General features: G+C 42.7%; 1 protein-coding gene across 5 annotated transcripts in view; it reads left to right on the forward strand.

The window, feature by feature from the left end:
- Positions 1-403: 403 nt before the first annotated feature.
- CEMIP2 (cell migration inducing hyaluronidase 2) overlaps positions 404-14,510 on the forward strand; it is a 78,908-nt gene continuing 64,801 nt past the window's right edge. Inside the window, exon 1 of one of the 5 annotated variants that reach the window (XM_027105704.1) lies at positions 404-425. The gene's annotated coding sequence lies outside the window, so the exon portion shown is untranslated. Of the gene's footprint in view, positions 426-968; positions 1,483-10,929; positions 11,016-14,510 lie in introns of those variants that run through there. The other 4 variants (XM_027105702.1, XM_027105705.1, XM_027105706.1 and 1 more) reach the window with 4 other exon arrangements.

Raw genomic sequence — 14,510 nt, forward strand, 5'->3', positions numbered from 1 at the left:
AATTCTGGATTAAGTGGCGGATGGCGACAGCCTGGATTTGGCAGTCCTGCTGCTGTCACTAGCCCGGGACCTCGTAGGTCTGAGTGATAAAGCCCCGGCCGCGCCCTCAGCGGGAGCCAAGCTTTCCCTCGGTGAGAGCAGCTCCAGCTGTGGTGGCGGCCAGGCTATTCCAGCCCTAGTGTGGGTGTCCATAGAGAGGTACATCGCAGTTGGGGTGGGCGGGGGAGTGGCCTGCAGCGCCACTCCTGCAAGTGGCAGCCACTCCAGAGTGGCGCGGGCAGGGGGCGTGGGGAGACGTAGGTATATTTATTCTGGCGTGAGAGCGGGATGCTGGGACCGCTCTACGCTGCCGGAGGAGCTGTCCTGAGTCGAGAGCAGGCAGTTCTCCCGAAAAGGCTAAGAAACCAGCGCCGGTGATTGGCCAGGTGGGGGCAGCCGTAGTGCGGTGGCCGAACGCACAGAAAAATTTCGGGAGTTGTGGAAGTCCCTTCGGGGATGATGGGGCGCAGTTTGGCTCAGCCAGGAGCGATGAAGGGGCATGTCCAGCTCAGCCGTGAGATGTTGGGGCGCAAAGTCAGGCTCCCTCGGGAGGTGACAGGGGTATAATGTCCAGGTCAGCCTTGGAGTGATGGGGGGCGCAGTGTCAGGCTCAGCCGGGAAGTGATGAAGGTGCAGAGTCAAGCTCCGCTGGGAGGTTATGGGGGCTCTGGGTTAGGCTCAACCTGGGGTTGATGGGTGCCGCAGCGTGGAGGCGCTGCTTGGGGGGCCTTCTCCGGCAACCGGGCGGTCAGGTGCTGTTCCTGGGCGCCGCAGCGAGAGGCGCTGAGCGCCGATGTTCGCAGCTCGCCCTGAGCTGGGGCAGCGGGAGGAGCCCTGCGCGGTCACCGCCTCCTCCGGCCACAGGCTCCTCCTCTCCCCCCGCCTTCTTCGTCTCGCCTGCCCGAGCGCCCAATCAGCAGCCCTCGGCCCCGCAGAGCCGGGTTGCTTGTCTGGGCGGCGGAGGCTGAGCGCGACCCAAGCGAGCCGCGGCGCCCGCCGACCAGGGACAGGCGGGACTCCCGGAACCCCGCTTTGCCCCGCGCGGCCGCCCCCCACTTCACTGTCGCGCGGACGCTTCGGCCCGAGCCGCCTGGGCCACGATTCTCCTCCTCTTCCTCCCGGAGGGGAAGGAACGGAGACGGCGGAGTAGCTGCTCCGGAGAGAGCGAGCTGAGGCCCTTGCCCCTGAGGCTCGGGACTGGAGGAGGAGGAGGCGGAGGCGGAGGGAAGTGCGCGTCATTCCCGGGAGGAGAGTGTTTCACCTCCTGGCAGAGGCTGCGGCTGCCAGTTGCGTAAAAGCGGCAGCGGCGGCAGGCCGGGGCTGGAGGGGCTCCCTGACCATGGAGGGAAGATCCAGACCCAGGGACGCCAGGAGCTCGGCTCTGTGTCTTTGGACTGCTGTGTAGGCACCTGAATTAGCCGACGCTAAGCGGGGGAGGGGCAGGTAAGAAGCAACGGGGTCACCAGCCCCCGCCCCCTCCGCTCTGCCTCCCTTGCTGCCCGCTGGGGGCCACTGCCAGGACGCGGACCATGGTCCTCCGCTCCTTCCCGGCTCCCGGCAGTCAGGCATTGGGGCATTTCTATTGAAACGGCAAAATCCTCCCGCCTCCCACAGCACCCTCCCCCCCTCCCACCGCGCGCCGCCTTTCTCCTCTTTGGATTAGGAGTAACAAGACTCCTCCGAGTAAGTCCTGTCCATAAGAAAGGGTCTTTGGGAACCACATCTTGATTTCTTTCTCTCCCTCGCTCTTTTCATTGCTTTTACGGGGAACCAAACAATGGACCTTTGAAAGTCGGTGTGAACAGTCTTAAACTTTCTGGAGAGGGCTGGCTTGGGGGAATAAACCCCACAGGAAGCCGACTACAGTGAAAGGTTGGTGGAATGTGCATTGCAGAGTTTCGGCTTCAGTGAGCGCGCGCGTACGCGTTTGGGGGTGATCTTTGTCTCTTTATTACCCTGGGTTGGTGCCCCCCCGTCTCCCACCCCAGTTTCTTTTAGTTAAGGTAAGGCGACTCTTTAAGGTCTCGTGCAGCTTTCTTTAAAGCTGGGGAAAGGCTTAGCACTGGCCCCCACTTCCAGCTTTCCTCTGCAAAGTTGGGAGGTCTTGGCAAAGGAAGGGGGTCCGGCTCTGTGAGGACCCCTAAGTGCTGCGGTTAATGCTGGTTGCTACACCCCTTGTAATAAAACCAAGGTTCTGACGTCCCTGGATGCTGTCTGCTGAGGGTTGATTTGTGTCCCCAGATTTCCCGTGGAGCGGAAGCCGCTCACTTAAATTCTCCGCATTAGGTTAGGAAAACAGACTTTGATATATGTCTCCTTTCATCAGCAGTAAGGGTTAAGGATAGAGTACTTAATAATTTTAAGAACTTTCATTCCGCACAGGAGCCACTCACTGGCTTGTGTTCACTCCCCTTGTTTCAGTGTGACTGTGATGTGATGTTGCATAATTACGCGTGTTGAGAGTGTGCAGATACTATCTTCGTGAGCTCTTCCCAGTACAAAGTGAGAAGAATTTAGAGGAAGGGGGATGGAGGGAGGTTTCACCTGAGCTGAGTGAAGACTGAGTCCTCAAAGCAGCCAGGCTTACCTGTTGGAAATGTCTCTGTTTTAAAAACAAATACATTTAGGTTCTGATGAACCTATGGGCAGGACAGGAATAAAGACGCAGACATAGAGAATGCACTTGAGGACACCGGGAGGGGGAGGGGTAAGCTGGGACGAAGTAAGAGTAGAATTGACATATATACACTACCGAATGTAAAATAGCTAGCTAGTGGGAAGCCGTTGCTTCGCACTGGGAGATCAGCTCGGTGCTTTGTGACCACCTAGAGGGTAGGGGTGGGATAGGGAGGTTGGGAGGGAGACGCAAGAGGGAGGGGATATCGGGTTTTTGTATATGCATAGCTGATTCACTTTGTTATAAAGCAGAAACTAACACAGCATTGTAAAGCAATTATACTCCAATAAAGATGTTAAAAAAATAAAATAAAAACAAATACATTTAAAATATTTAGCCTTATGGTTCTTTGGTTGTCTAGAAAGGAACTATTAATATTTGTTTGACCCTTGAAGGAAACTTGCTGTTTTCAGAATTGGTCTGGGCATCATACTTTGGTTGTGTCCTTGATTAGCTATGCAAAGGGTTCTTTTGAGTGTGCATTTCTGGGCAAAGCAGAAGGTAGTGCACTTCCTCTGCTTAGTAAACATTGGCTAGCACCTTTTGATGCTTTATCCTTTACATTAAAACCACTCCTCTCAATTTTCTGTGTACCTGCACTACAGGATGTGTGTGTGTGTAACTGGAAGTCTTGTGGTTTTCAGTTCAGTCCACCTGACGCTGTCTTATCTGAATGTGTTTACAGGCCCAGAAAAGTAAGGTTAGAAGTGAACTCTGAGTCATCACCTGTTTCCCTTTAACAGTCTGTGAATGAGCAAGCAAGGGGAGGACTGGGCACTGTGTGTGTGTGTGTGTGTGGACAGGAAAATTGAATCAGTGAATTCTTACATGGTACTTGTTTAGATTTCCTTTGTCACAGCTAATTGAGTAAAAGTCTCTGTTTTTTTTTTTAAGGATTATTGGGTTTTTTATGTTTATTTATTAATTTTGGCTGCATTGGGTCTTGGTTGCTGCATGCGGGCTTTCTCTAGTTGCGGCGAGCGGGGTCTAGGCGAATGGGGGCTATTCTTCGTTATGGTGCGCGGGCTTCTCATTGAGGTGGCTTCTCTTGCTGCGGAGCATGGGCTCTAGGCGCTGAGGCTTCAGTAGTTGCAGACCGCAAGCTTAGTAGTTGTGGCTCGTGGGCTCTAGAGCGCAGGCTCAGTAGTTGTGGCGCACGGGCTTAGTTGCTGGGCGGCATGTGGGATCTTCCTGGACCAGGGCTCGAACCCTCAGCATTGGCAGGCAGATTCTTAACCACTGCGCCACTAGGGAAGTCCCATGAGTCTCTTTCCTTGGTTTGGCCTATAACCCCTCAAATTTTCAAAAGTCAGGAAACTTTCACAACAGGAAACCAGAATGGGGCAACACCTCATTCATGTTCTAATAGAAATAATCAAGCCTGTTCTCAACCAGCTATCTTGGAAATGAAGAGGAAACAAAGCAGAGAGTAAGGTAGTCTTGTGGGCCATTTCTGAATTTGAAAAGTTACTACTTACTAGCTATGTGCCTCTGGGCAAGTTTCTGAAATTGAGAATGATGAACCACATGTCAGAAAGAGAAAATTTAAATTACCATTGTCAAGTTAACAGTTTTACTCACATGGGTTGCTGTATGTAAATGTGTACCTTGTAAAGTGCTGTAAAATATTTATGAGTATTTGCATCATCCACCCACCCACCATCCCTTCAGCTAACAATTATTAATCACCTATTGTGTGTCAGGCTTTCTGGAAACAATCTGATTGCCCACTCTCTTTGTGGAGTGTTCTTTTTGGTAGGGAGAGGGAGTTGGATGAATTGGTTGAAATTCCAGAGGTCACAAGGAGCAAAGATAGGGACTTCCCTGGGGGTCCAGTGGTTAAGACTCCTCGCTGCCAGTGCTGGGGGCGCCTGTTCGATCCCTGGTCAGGGAACTAAGGTCCCACATGCCTCGAGACCAAAAAAAAAAACCCACAAAAAACAAGGAGCAAAGATAACCTGGTGGCTTCCATCTATAAAGAAAGATAAAACAATCTCTGCTGTTGAAGAAATGAGTCTATTCAGGTACAAAAGGAAATGAACAATTAGAAAGCCCAATAAGTGTTTGGAGAATTATGCATAGAATGCTTTAAGAACCCAGAGGAGGATCAGATTGGGAATGGGAGGGGGAAGCAATTTAGTGAAAAGTAAAATTTACTAAATCAGACGTAATAGTAGGGACTGAAAACTGGTGTTAGACGTACCATTTTGAAATGTAAAGATTGGAGGACTTGAAGTCAGAATTGAGTTTAAAACAAAGCTCTGACAATTGTTAACCATTTGCTTATTGGGCAGATCCCCACATTCTTCACATATTGTTTCTTCATCTGTAAAATAACTTTATGGAATTCTTTGAGGATTAACTTTGATTTAATTTGCTGTGTATATGATAAAGTACCATACAAGCTAATGCTGTTTGGTACTTTCAAAATATGTTCTTTTTAAAAGCTGTAAATAGATACAGTTTATAACTTAGTCTAATTGGTCTCAGTCACAGATTTCTATTTTATTGGCCCTTTCCTGAGTGTGCTGAATCCCATCTTGAGTGCAAGTCTTCAGCTGTTGTCATATGGTGAGTCTCACTTGTTCAGGCATCTTCATCTCAGCCATAGGAAATCTTTTCATCGCGTTTGGGTTGTGAACGCTAATTAGAAGGATGGGCTGTCTAGTACAGTACATCAATTGAGAGGGGCTTGTCTGGGTCTGTACTGTAATGTCCGTACTCTCCTCCCTCCCTCCCAAGTCAGGCTAGTCCTTCTGTTTGTCTTGATCCTAACAAAAGGAATATAGAAAAGGAAAAAGAAAGGACAAGAAAAACTATACATCTGCGTTTTTGAGACCATGAAAATCACCCTTAATAGTTTTCTCCATTTGTATAGAGGTGTAATTTTTCAACTACACTATTAAGGAAAGGCTGTGCTCTCAATAGCAACAGCTGCTGTCTAGGTGAAACTTGAATCTGTAAGCAGTACTTGCTTTAATATACTTGCCTTAATTCTCTGCTTGAAATGGACTTCAGCTCATCTGACATTTTAATAAATTGCCTTTGATAGAAATCCATACTCAGTATTTAAAACTGCCATGTTAAATGTGACTTTTTGGGGGAAGGGTGATATGACTGTAAATCAGTTCGCAGGACAGTTACACATGCTGAATCTTAGTATGCAGTTTGAATGGGCCTCAAAAATAATATTAAAATGAGGAAGTTGAGACCCAGAGAGGCTAACTAATTAGGTAAGGTCATGTAGTAAATTAATGGCTGAGCAGGGACAAGAACCCCTTTGTCCCTAATTTCCAGCCAGCATATTTTTTTCTCCAATATACTCTAATTTGTTACTCTTTGGTTTTGTTAGCAATTTAGTTATTTTAATGTTTTAATAGTGAAATAATTTGCATTCTGGCTTAGAAATCCACTGCGCCCAAGTTTAAGGCAGACACTGTACCTTCTGTTTTGTTTGGGAGAATCTGGATGTGATATGGTGCACAGAGTGGGGTGAAGCTACTTGTAATAAGTTTGTCAGATAAGGAACTAAGTGTAAAAGTAACGTTAACTTTACTTGCATTTTCTATAAATAGTCTACTAATTTAAAATATTGTCGAAGTGCACATTTTTTAAAAGAAGCAAGTTCTTCTAAGTAAGAAACATTACTCAGATTTGTGTTGTGAAACATATGATAAAAGCATATTAGAAATAGGTTTGCATGTTCTTTTGTTTTTCCTGTACTTGTTTTGGGAAGCCTTTAATGCTGGTTGTTAGAAACTATGCCCAGCAAATATTTTGTTACATTCCCAAGATGTACAAGGCACTGTGCAAGTTTTTGTGAATGATACAAAGATGTGTGAGGCATAGGGTCTTTATTAAAATGTCTCTTTACAAAAAGTGAAACAGACTCAAAGCTGTGTATGACTTAAAACTTAGAATTGCTATCTCCCAGCAAATCAGTCCTTTGATCTAGTACGCAAATCTGCTCTGAAATTGTTATTATTAGACTAACCAGACTTGTAACAAGGTATTTATTTTCATTACATGGTGACAAGTGATAAACCTTTCACTTTATTTACTTTATCAGGGCCTCATCTTAGTTTGGACAATAAGTAAAACTTTGGCAACGTTCGATAAGATTTTATATTATGAAAAGTTTGCCTGGGAGAGCTTGTGGCGGTCTTAGCTTTAATGTATTTTAAAGATGACTTTTTTTTTTTTTTTTGCGGTACGTGGGCCTCTCACTGTTGGGGCGTCTCCCGTTGCGGTGCACAGGCTCCGGACATGCAGGCTCAGCGGCCGTGGCTCACAGGCCCATGGCATGTGGAATCCGCGGCATGTGGAATCTTCCTGGACCGGGGCACGAACCCGTGTCCCCTGCATCGGCAGGCAGACTCTCAACCACTACGCCACCAGGGAAGCCCTAAAAATGACTTTAACATTGCATAGAAGTGCGACTGGAACATTGTTTTTGCCTGAAAAGGTTGCAGTTTAAGACAGTCCATATTGAGGAACTGAGAAAAGAATTGTCCTCATTGACTTTGAGTTTGATGTTAGTATCTTAAAACATATGCATATTCACCACAAACTAGATGTCATGTCTGATTACTAAGTCTCTCTGAAGAGTGAAATTATTATTGACTTGGGGGCTCTTGCCTAATTACTGGCTTGTGCTTGGAGACTGCAAGCCTTCTCTTATCATAATGGTCTCTGCTAATGGTGACTCACTTCCCTTAAGAATGAGTGAGGTTTTTTGTTTGTTTTTTTGTTTTTCAATATACAACGAGGTTGGAAAATTCATTATTAACACTTAAGAGATTGGAAAGATTAAGTTTAGCACAAGGACAAATGCCTGATTCCGGTTACAGAATAAATTAGAAAAATGAGTTATTTTTTTAAAAATTGTGGCTAAAAAACCCCCACATACATACCGTTGTTTTTAATACCACCAGTGCCACCACTATAAAGTCAACGTTGTATGAGGATTTAAAAAATATTATACTTCATTAATGCAAAAGATATGGCTTTAATTGTTCAATAGGTGCTTGGTGATAGCCATTCCCCAGCCATCCAATGCCATATACTCAGACAGATTGAAGTGCTAGTAATGTTGAGAAGCTAGCAATTTGGTAGCAAGTGGGCTGTGTATGAAGGTATAGGTGAAAAGGCCAAATGAGAGAGAAATCATCTTATCTGCATGATTAATGACATCTTTTGATGGATATTAGTTGCTGTTTGTCCAAGTGCCTGTCCTTACCATATGGCCCCCCTTCACAATATATGGTCAGTTCATGGATAACCTTCCCCGGCTGCCTGGTTACCATGTCGTCTGAACTTGGCTTTAGCCTTAAAGTATTTCTTCTTGCTCCCTGTTTGTGCTTTAGTCCTCATCACTTGAGCTCATTACTCAGCCCCTGTTTACCTGTCCTGCTACTGTTGGCAGTATTCTATCCCTGTTCAGCCATGCAAAGTCCAGCCTCTGCTCTGGTGCTGAGTAATTGCTCGTTCACTGGGGGTCCTGCCTTTTGACTCTCTGGTACCCCTGAATTTGACAAATGTCAAGGAGACCGTGGATGGGGTGTATATGGTCCCTATGGTAGGCCTAGGTTTCACAAGCCCTAGGAGGACAGGGGCTGTGATTTTTTTGTATTTTGGCCAGGAACTCAGGAACTCATCTGCAGGTGACACCTGCCAGCCAGCCTTCTGGAGCATACGAAAGACATCCTGAGTTTGTTGTTTTCTCCCTATATTGGTTATTGTTGGACAGTGTGTTGTCATTTTTTTTTTGTGGTACGCAGGCCTCTCACTGTTGTGGCCTCTCCCGTTGTGGAGCACAGGCTCCAGACGCTCAGGCTCAGCGGCCATGGCTCACGGGCCCAGCCGCTCCACGGCATGTGGGATCTTCCTGGACCAGGGCACGAACTCATGTCCCCTGCCTCGGCAGGCGGACTCTCAACTACTGTGCCACCGGGGAAGCCCAGTGTGTTGTCATTTTAGGGGCAGAGTTCAGTGGTAGATTTTAGTTCACACATGCAAAGGAAGATATTAGTAGTAGTCTGATGGTATACATTTGGGTAAGTTTGGGATTTAATAAAATCAGGCTATCACCCCTTTAGACACACCAGCCTAGTGTCTTTGCCTCAACATATATTGTAATTACTTGTTTACCTGTGTCATCGTCTGACACCCACCCCCTCAACGCTAGGCTATGCGCTTCTTGAAGGTGGAGATCATGTATATTTTTTGCATCGCTGGGTCCCAATCATCTAGCAAAATCCTTGTCTCATAAGCAATCCCCAAACCTGAATGCATTCCCTGTTTGGTAAGGCTTTTCTCTTAAATATACTGTATGAAAAATAGACTATGTGTTGTAGGTTAAAAAATATATATACATTTGGATTCTGATCCTGCACCTGCCATTAATGGAAACTTTGCTTTGATGTTGGATTGAGTAGCCTGGATCACTTCAGTCTGGGCATCTCATTATTCATCTGGAATATTTCTTAGTTTGAAAGGCATGTCAAAACATACTTGGTATATGTTTCCTACTGTCATTGCATTTTGATGTCTGTATGTCACTGGATCATAAACTTTTGGTACACCTGTACTGATTTATCAAACACATCTCTGTTGTCTTTTCTTTTTTCCCCACCTTTCAACATTCTACCAACATGACTTTCTTGAATTTTTCTTCTGGAAAAGCATCTTAAAGCTTTGTCCCTGGCGCTCGGCAGAGAATGTAGCACACAGGCAGCTCTGCCCTTTGCTATGACCTTAATTAAATCAGCCTCCCTCAGGTCAGACTTAGGCTTTGGTTCTTTCTTTCGAAGGCCAGCTGCAAGGCTGATGACATGCCTCCGTCTGCCATTGTGTGCCTCTGCACAGCCATCCGTCACTGTCAGCAGGTTGGGAGTCTCTCTGCTGTGTCCTCCCAGCCAGTGGGGAAAAAGGGCGAAGGGGGATGGTCTAAAGACCCTTGAGAGGGAGGGGAGAAAAAAGAACAGCTTTCAGTAGAAAGAATTAAGGAGAAAAAGGAATCTGAGGAATAATAGTCGGAGGAAAGGAAACAGAAGTGAAGAGCAGAGAACTGGTAGGTAAAATGACCCTCTCCTCTCTCCAATTTTCCAAGTTGAAGAACAATCATGCTCTAGTTTTGCTTATCCTTTAGTTCTTTACTTCTACCCAGAGGCCTATGTACTTTGCTGTTTTTTAAAAATTTTATTTTTGATTGGGCGAGGAATGTGAGATATTGTTCAGTTGTTACCCTTTCTACCCGCCTTGGTCTGTAGATCTGTATTTTTGCCCCTTTTGTTTCTCTTTTGTTTCCCGGGATAATGTTCTGCAGCCTTTTCGCTCTATCAGCCATCTTGGCTTTAGGGTCAAGCATTGCTTTTCATGGACGGATCTGAAAAAAGACAGGATTAATGAGTATATTTGGTGGCAGAAAAATCAGACATCTGCCTCCTGTACCTTGCATAAGTGAGAGGAGTAAAATAATGAATTAAACTATTTCTTAAAGGTCACTTACTTTAAAGTGGGAAAGTGTTCACTGGGTTTACTTTGGGCATTAGATATTATAAATAAAGACTCTGTTTTGATGGACCATATTTTAACAGGAGATTCCAATAGAATTTGCCAAGGATATATACACTTTAGTGAAGTTGTAGCTAATTTGCTAATCTGAAATCCTTAAATACAGACCCATGAGCATATATTGTTTCGTTGTTTTCCAGGAAAGCAAACTCTTAGTATTTATAGTTAATTTTTGTTTTCCAGGGATTTACTGTTTCCTGGCTATAGTTTTCTAGCAAAGAGAGTATAGATTAAATGAAAAGTGAATTTCTAAGCAGGGAAAAAAATGTCTTCTAACTTTAAATAATAATTATTCTAACTCAAATGCTTAGTGGGAAAAAATTTTCTTTCTAGTAAATTTAGTCTTTTTAGGACTATATGTTTGAAATATTCCTTGTGATTTCTCGGTATTGTGGTTTAATAGAGTTAGTGTGTTTTGAGAGAGTTATTTCCTTTTGAGGGGGGAGATAATGTGAACAATATACGGTACCAAACTGGAAGTCAGGTGCATATTGGTGTTTATATATAATACTAGGTTAACTTTTGAGTATATCATTCATCATATGTGTCTAAATTGACCAAGTGGCGAAAAGAAGGTGGAAGATTAGCATTAAAGTGTCTCAGTACCTTATCCTTTTACTTCATAGGGAGCTGTTTATGGTTCAAGGTTGGTGCATTCCCCTTCTATTTCTGAACATTGGCCTCAGTGAGATCAGCTTAGTGAAATGAGCAGGAATCAATGCAGGTAAACTAACTCTGCAAAGTGTCTTATTTCTTGGGAATGTGCCAGACAGTTGCAGGGGCTAGTGACTCATTCTGATTTGGAGAGTTGAAGGACAAAGGCAGAAGGGCTATGACAAGCGCTGGGTAATAATGGAGAATGTGTGAATGTGACAGTGTGAAGGCACTGTCCTGTTTAGAAGTCTCAGAGTATTCATTTCTTTGCGAGTCTGCTTACACAAAACCAAGCAGATCTCTGAATGAAAGTGAACTTATTTTTTTCCCCACCATCTGTCTATTTTCTCTCAAATAGCTATAGGAATAGACCTAGCATTTATGCTGAATTCCTTTGCAGTCATTGTTGTAGAAAAATGTGTTTTATCTTGTTTGGTCTGGGAATAGAATATGTAATAAAGTATATTCTGCTAAACTATGTATAAGAGAATTCCCCCTCTCCGAAACTCTCTTTGTTTTATCCTTTGCATTTGAAAATCTTTATATGAGAATATTGATCACACTTAAATATTTGACAGTTTGTGAAATTGAAGATCCTAAAAGTCAACTTTGCTAAGTTTGTTTCTTACTGCATAGTTTTGTATGATTGAGTTGTTGAGCTCATTGTTTATCAACTACAGACATAATCTGAATCTAAAACAAAACTAGATGAAACATCCTACCTCCTACTCCCCCCCCACACAAAAAAAACCCAAACCTGAAAATCACCTTGATGTTATTCTCTCTTGTCCTTCTCTTAAAAATAGGAGATTGGAAGTTAGAACCATTAATTGAAAGTTCAAGGCCATTAGGAGCTGGTTAAGAATTTTGTTAGGTCGTGATTACTAGTAATTATAAACAAAATTATCATTTGTTTTCATGATAATTCGCGAACACCTCTCTTTCCTGGCATAATTTACTTTTATTTTTGCTGTGACTGAGCATACCAGTCAGTGTGTTACAAAGACCTACTAAAGTCTTAATAAAAGGAAAAGTTTCCTTAGCCAGGTTTTGGCCAGTTGTACTGAAACACTCAGAAAGTAGCCTAATTTGTAGAACTGACCTTTAGGTTGGATACTGTTTCAAGAATTATGTCCTTGATCAAAGAAAGATAAACTGGAGGAGATCATGCCAGTTTCTTGAGTGTTCCTACAAGCCTGAATTTTCCATTCAGAAATAAGTTTTTATACCAAGTGTAGGCAGGATTTAAAAGGGCTTAAATAAGTCAAAAGTATTGCATTTTCATTAGGTGTTCAGTATGATGGGGCCAATATGCATGGCATAGCAATGGGCTGTGGGACACCCCTACATTGGGTTGGAGGGGCTGGATGATTTTGCACTATAGGGCAAGTGTCCTCAACCACTGTGTAAGTGATAAGCACTTGTGGTAGGCAATTGGCCTCCTGTATTTGTAGCTCAGCAGTAGAAAGAAAATGAAAACTCAACCCTTTTAAAGGGTTCTTAGGAGTTTTGAATTAATTGCCACTATCTCTGTATTGAGAAGACTTTACCTTTGATCATAGCATTTATTTGCTGTCAGCATAACAATATAAAGTGGAATGGAACATCTCCTTTTTCCAAAGTACCTACTGCATTTCATAGTGTGTGGTTAAAACTTACAAATATTGTGAAAAGTTGAGCTTGTCTAGATGGTTTGCTGTTCTGTATCTTTAGAATTTCTATTTGCAGTTGTTATTAATAACTTTTAGTCACCCACTAGATTGCATATTAGCATTTTGTAAAAATTAATGCGTTGACTTTTTTGCTTGAAGTAGTAAATGTTCTCCATTTTTCCCAAATTAGGGTAACTAATATAGAAATTAAACAAATTTCCCAGAGCCTCGAGGATGTTGAAAAAGGAGTAAATGGGAAATTCCAGTCTCTGTGTGTGTGTGTGGTGTGTGTGTGTGTGTGTGTGTGTGTGTGACAGAGAGCGAGAGAGAGAGCGAGAGAGCGAGAGAGAGAGCGAGAGAGAGAGAGAGAGAGAGAGAGAGAGCGCGCGTGAGAGGAAAACAGTAAGTTCTAAGTTCAGTAAGCACTTACTGAGTTCCTACTGGGTGTAAGTTCCTGTGAGAATACCAAGAACTTGTTGTCCCTGCTCTCAAGAGGCTTTTGGTCAACTGCAGGAGATGGACACGTACTTACATTAACCGAAACATAAGGCAGACAGCAAGGTGATTCAATAAGAGTTTTAAACAGAGTACAGGGAAGAACAGGCAGGGAACTTATTGTGGAATCCTGAGAAGCCTTCATGGATGAAATAGCACAGTATTTGAAAACTTTATAGGAGACTATCTCAGTTTTCTTAAAATCATGCCCCTTTTTAGTAGGTCAAAAAAACCCAACTATGATCTCCTTTAATGTTGTTGAAATTTCAAAATAAATTACTTTCTGTGATTATTGTAATTTATAATCAAATTAATTAATTGAATACTCTTACCAACTGTAAGCCCCTCCCACAGTTACTGTTTGAGTTTATACACTCTTTTTATCCAAGAGAAGAATTTTATTTAAAATAACCACAAAATTTTAAAGTATTTTTTTGTGTGAGGGCAACTGAGAATTTGACAAAAGTACTAGGTTTTGAACGCTACCCCTTTTTTCAGTATTTGCATATCTTTAAGTTGATATGATTTTTTCATACTTTTAGTCATTTCTTTCATATCTACTTTAAATTTTGCCTAAATTCCTGGTGAAAATTTTTAATTGTGTGATTTTATTTTCAAATTAATTATTACCAAGCCTTTTGGGCTACTAGGTTTTTAATCATCCAGGAAATAAATACTCACAAGATAATTCTTCTAAGGAACATCTAAATACCAAAAATTATGCTCCAAAAGCTTTGTAGAGTGTATTTCCAAATTTGATATGAATGACTTGGGTTATTCCTCATTTTGGATTGTTTGTGTTTAGGGGTTTAGCACAGTCCAAAATAACTCTTAAAATATATCTTAAAATACTGGTGTGTTCCTTCTGTATACTATGTGATTTCCACTAGAAATACAGCCCTTTAAAAAATGACAGGTGATATAAACAAATTAACAGTATATTAAGTAAAAACTTCCATCTGTAGTAAAAATTTTAAAATGACACCTAATGCTAGCCTTGAATAAAGCTTGAAAGCCAGGGGAAACTCTTCATCCTCTTTCCTCTATTAGGTTTCTCTGTTGTTCTTGGGAACATAAACTAATGTTCAAACTAATGCTACCAGTAGTAACAACCTTATGGACTGAACAGCCTGGGAACCTATCACAGTATTTCATGATATTTCCTTGGTCAATTTCACTCTTCTTTCAAGCAAGTGATTTAAAATTGAATTTAGGACTCTATGTATAATATTGTTTAACTTTTTATACTATTTCATTGACACAAATACTGTTAAAATAAATACTTGGAATAATTAAAAATAAATAAATAATAAAATTGAATTTAGGAATTGCATTTCTTGGGGATGCTGTATATCTTTTATCTTTATCCCCCATAGTCCCTACCACAATTCTCTAATGACAGTAAGAGCTCGCAAGTG

Source organism: Aethalodelphis obliquidens, unplaced genomic scaffold (assembly GCF_003676395.1).
Source record: "Aethalodelphis obliquidens isolate GAN/ISIS:26980383/991018 unplaced genomic scaffold, ASM367639v1 scaffold7, whole genome shotgun sequence".
NCBI classification, from domain to species: Eukaryota; Metazoa; Chordata; class Mammalia; order Artiodactyla; family Delphinidae; genus Aethalodelphis; species Aethalodelphis obliquidens.